Source organism: Dasypus novemcinctus, chromosome 17, assembly GCF_030445035.2.
Source record: "Dasypus novemcinctus isolate mDasNov1 chromosome 17, mDasNov1.1.hap2, whole genome shotgun sequence".
NCBI lineage: Eukaryota > Metazoa > Chordata > Mammalia > Cingulata > Dasypodidae > Dasypus > Dasypus novemcinctus.
Genome location: NC_080689.1, coordinates 83,456,278 through 83,461,862, shown reverse-complemented (window position 1 = coordinate 83,461,862; position 5,585 = coordinate 83,456,278).

The window sequence follows — 5,585 nt, the reverse complement described above, 5'->3', positions numbered from 1 at the left end:
TGGGCTATGGGTGGGAGGCTGACCATCCCTTTGTAAGATAACCTAAGCTGTCTATGACTTGTGGATGTGGGACGGTAAGAGGCTGCACTCCTGCCCTTGGTGACCATGGAAACGACTCCACTCCCAGGAAACAGTTTAGCAATGCAAAGTCTATAAACTTTAAATATTCAGGGAAAATGCAAACCTAAAGTGCTAAAAGCTTATCTAGAATGTATGAAGTCCATGCTAAAAGCTTACCTAGGATATAGAAGATATATGCTACTTCAAACCTATTGAGCACTGAAACAAAAGAACAATTTGGCCCTTCCTCTCTGTATAAAAGGAACTCAAAATTCTTGTTCGGGGCTCGGGTTTGAAACAGAAAGCTCCCAATCCCGGCTGGCCATCAATAAATCATTTTTCATTCTCAAAATCATTCCTGAGTCCTGGTCTTTCTATACATAAGTAATTGAACCTTTCTCAACTTCTACAACAGAAGCACTGTGAAAGGAGCAGTCCTTTAATTTCTGCAGCAAAATCCACATGAGGTAGGAGGCCATTGTGCTGCCTGGAAACCACCCCGGGCATTTAGGAGAGAACAGGGTCCCCAGGATGACCACTCCTGTCCTCCTGCCCCATCCTGAATGGCCTTTTGTCCCATCCCCTGGGAATGGTGGGGCTTGCTCCCCCCACTAAGGTTGAACCACCCTCTGCCACGCCCCCCACAGGCTCAGTTCTCAACTGGAGATGCAACTAGAAGGGAAATGGGTCAGGACCCACCTCCCACCTTGCAGTGAGTAGTTTGAAGGGTGTATTTTACTTTTTTTTTGAGAAAAATAACATGAACATTTTAGAATGTGGGCTAATACATCCTTGACTATAAAAGAAATGTTCGTGCTAGTTTTTTGTGGATAGTCTACTGCAGGACTGCTTTAAGTCTACAAACAGACACTGTTGGTGTTTACTTTCTCCTTTTGACTTGTTTTAGTTTTTAATTGTGAAATATAGGATTCCAGTCATAAATTAAATTCCTATATAATTTGAATCCTCTGATGTTATAAATGTAACTCTAAATGTTTACCATAATCTGCGGTCACCCCTCCGGCTGAAGTGTGGTTTGCTGGCCTGGCAGGGGAGCGGCCGCGGTAGGCCTAATTCCGCTGCCCCCATAATAGGGTGGTTGGTCGGGCCCACCGCCACCCCTGAAGAAAGCTCGGCATGGGCGCAGAGTGCCCTCGGGTCTCCCCTTCTCGGCAGCCATGCTTCCGCGGCCGCCCCTCCTCCCAGATGGCGCCACCCGATGCCTTGTGGGGCGGCACCCTTCTTCTTCCTTCTCCCTGCGCAGGCGCAGGGCAGAAAATTCCAGTCTGCCCTTTTCCCCTCCCCCGACAGCAGCAACAGCCAGGTGTGGGCGGAAAAATCCAGCCCGCCCTTTTCCCCTCCCCCGACAGCAGCAACAGCCAGGTGTGGGCGGAAAAATCCAGCCCGCCCTTTTCCCTTCCCCCGACAGCAGCAACAGCCAGGCGTGGGCGGGAAACTCAAGTCTGCCCTCCACCCCAGCAACAGCAGCCACCAATCCCGAAACCCTGCCCCTTCCCCCAGCAACAGCGACAGCCAATCCCTAACCACCACCCCTCCCCCGCCCACTGACCTTTCGCCGGCAACCAATCAGAACAGGGCGTGGCTTCGACCAATCAGCCTTCCCCAGCCCCTATAAAACTGTTGCCTCTCCCTCAGTAAAGTGGACTTGCATGTTTACCTTGTCTCCGCGGTAGTTCTTCTGCCGTGCGCCCTCCAGTCCTGAGAGCCCCCGACAAGGGCCTGGCCTCCCTTGTCCCCAGTTCATCGCCTGCTTCTCCGGGCGACCCCTTCATCGCCGGCTTCGCCGGGCGACCCCTTCGTCGCCGGCTTCGCCGGGCGACCCCGTCAGCCGAACCACGCAACCCCTTGTGAGACCGATCCCTCGTCTGCTGCCGGACCGACCCCTCGTCCCAGGTGGGACCGACCCCTCATCCCAAGCGGGACCGACCCCTCGTCCAGAGCTGGACCGACCCCTCGTCCGCAGCCAGACCCCACCTCTACCGACCGAGCAAGCCGCCGCAGTTGGCGCCCAACGTGGGGCAAAGCAACCCCACCACAGCACAACGTGGGGCAAGGCAACTCCACCACAGCCTCACTCCATAACCTGGCGCCCCCCCCTCCTCTCTTCTCACCGTGGGACTTCTCTCGTGCAACATTGCTGCTACCTGAGCCTTGGCTACCTCATATGATCCACGGCGGTCTGGGAGAATCGCTGGATGGCTTTCTCCTTCCATGTCGGGGGCTTATACCGACCCGCTATGATTAAGAGGAGCCTTGGATTTCTCGGGAGCGCGCGCTTGCATGTCTGAAGTAATCCCACCACAGCCCTACGCCCTCCTCTCTTCTCACCTTGGAACTTCTCTCGTGCAACATTGCTGCTACCTGAGCCTTGGCTACCTCATACGATCCACGGCGGTCTGGGAGAATCGCTGGATGGCTTTCTCCTTCCATGTCGGGGGCTTATACCGACCCGCTATGATTAAGAGGAGCCTTGGATTTCTCGGGAGCATGCGCTTGCATGTCTGAAGTAACCCTACCATAGCCCTACGCTCTCCTCTCTTCTCACCCCTATCTTTTCGCTCTGCATTGCTGCTCCTGAACCTTGGTGACCTCATATGATCCACGGCGGTCTGGGAGAATCGCTGGATGGCTTTCTCCTTCCATGTCGGGGGCTTATACCGACCCGCTATGATTAAGAGGCGCCAATAAAACTCTCAGGAGTGCGTGCCTGAGCACCTCCACCCCTGCCTTCACCTCTGCCTCCTCCCCTCTGCGCTTGCTCCCCTTTGCCTTGCTCCACTGCTCGTCGTCCCGCCCTCCCCTCGTCGGGGCCTTCTCTTGGCCCGCGACCACCGTCGGAGCCCCACCGGCTCCGACCCCTCATCTCACCGCGCACCTCGGCTCCCATCGCCGCGCTCTCAAGGTAAGGGCCCCTTTTCTTATCGGCTCCAAAAGGCCATTAGCAATGGGTAACATCCTATCTGCTAAGCAAGCCCCACAAGTTCGGGCCCTCGCCGGTCTCCTAGACACTCACCGGTGTAAGATCTCTTTCAAACAGCTTCAAGTATATTGGGACCTTCTTCTCCCCTTTAATCCGTGGCTTACCACGTGTCAGCTTTGGGACCTGGACACCTATACTTGCCTTATAGATAGGGTCACTTTTGCTGTGGAGCAGGAAGGTAAAAGATTCCCTCCTGGCTTATTACAGGCAACATGAAGTCCAGAAGAAATCTTGAAGGGTATAATCTATGATATGCTATATAAAAAAAGATTTAAAAGCAGCTATACCAAGAAAGTAAGAATTATGAGTCAACTGTAAATAAATTATATATTTCTGTTAATGTGTTGTAATTGTTCTGTGTTTGTCTGTCTGTTCGTTCAATGTCAACGTATATTGTGATACCTCCGGATGGTAAATATAAATTACTAGAAATCTTTAAAAGAGCTCTATTCAAATGGCCAAAAATTAAATAAGCGCTTATATTAATACTTAAGTTTATTATATTAATACATAAGTTTAAATGTTAATAAGATATCTACAATTTTAAAAAAAAATTGTAAGTCTTAATTAACAAAATTAACTGTACGTCTTCATAAAAAGTTGTTCTTGCCTAGATTAAAATGAATAACTTATTTTTCTTCACAGGATAATATAAAGAATGTAAAACTTATATGAATATTAAAAAGGTTAAAAGTTTGTAAAAATGCTAACGGAAATGTAATAAGTTTTGCAAAAAGACGTATTTTGTCCTAAAGTAAGATGGCTAATTTTTCATAAACTCTTGAAATTTAATTTGCATGCGGCAAGTGTAAAAGGTATTGTGATAACTTTACATAAGGGAATGTGTTCTGTAAAGATAAAATTTATCTTCAATAGTCTATATGGTTATAAATAATAAAAGGTTTAATAAAGTATTGTTTACATTAAGGTATTAAATGGCTAATTCCAAAAGGTCATTCTTAAATATATATATATAAAGCTGAATTGATGATAATAATAATAAAAGGTAATTTTGTAACAGGAAAGATTAACAGCAACCAAGCTCCCCTGCCAACTTGCTTTTAGGAAACGGTTTCTAATATTGCATGCTACTAAGTATTTAAAGAAAAGTTATTCTTAAGGAAACAGAGGATGATTTTGTCTTTGCAGCCATTGTCTACTTAGCAACACCCCTCGCTATCGGCCTAGCCACTGTTGCGCCGGACGATTGAAACCTTAAACAAAGACTCCTCCTCACTGTCATCTTCCTATCTATCATTACTATATTTACTGCCCTCATTCTCCTTCGTTTATAAAGCAGTCTCCTACAAACCACAAAGCTTCTGTCTTAAACATACCATTCTCAACCCTATCCTCTAAATGATCTTCTCACTTCCCCCACAGCCTTTAATACTCTATTTCTTTCTCATAACCTTTGCTTTCTTGATAATATTTTCCGCCATCTGTCTAGCCGCTACCACCCCAGAAGATTGTAACCACGGCCCCCATGCCGCCATCGCTCTCAAGCAGCTCCAGCCCTGCTAAACGGCCCGCAACCCGCTTTCCCCGGCCCGCGGCCTGCTTTCTAGCATCCAATAATGCTTCTGCTCTTGCCTCCCCATACTTCTGCGGAGCTTCCTCCTGTCTCGACCTCACTCCTCTTCTCAGCCATCCAAAGCGTCCTTTCTCGTCCCCCGCCCCCCTCCTTTTTTCGCTTGAACCCCTACTGCGTTGCAGATTGGGCCGCCCCATATCGGCCTGCCCCATTAACATCGGCCTCTCTCGCGCCCGTGAAGACTTTGGCCTTCTTATTGTCCTCGCCTATGTCTCCACCATTCCCGACGCTGCCGCCACCACCATCGCTGGTGCCCTGACGTGACTTGTCCTCACCGCTGCGATCCTCCAGACCATCACACAGTCTGCCTCTACCGCTCTTCGCCGCCAAGAAGAGATCAACTACCTGTAACGCGCTGTCATCCTGGACTTTTAACAAGCAGATGGACCTTATAGCCACCGAGATCAACAAGAATTGGACATTGGCCACCCTTGCTTGCAACGGCAAGATACTGCCCCCCAAATTGTACATTTGTATCCCCGTCATACTCACCTCCCTCTTCAGCCCCGCTTCCCTCATTGCTTACTGCCTCTTGGGCCTCAGCTACTTGTTGCTGCTGCCATCCTGGCCCTTATTTGAAAAGAAGGGGGAAATGCGGTCACCCCTCCGGCTGAAGTGTGGTTTGCTGGCCTGGCAGGGGAGCGGCCGCGGTAGGCCTAATTCCGCTGCCCCCATAATAGGGTGGTTGGTCGGGCCCACCGCCACCCCTGAAGGAAGCTCGGCATGGGCGCAGAGTGCCCTCGGGTCTCCCCTTCTCGGCAGCCATGCTTCCGCGGCCGCCCCTCCTCCCGGATGGCGCCACACGATGCCTGTGGGGCGGCACCCTTCTTCTTCTTTCTCCCTGCGCAGGCGCAGGGCGGAAAATTCCAGTCTGCCCTTTTCCCCTCCCCCGACAGCAGCAACAGCCAGGCGTGGGCGGAAAAATCCAGT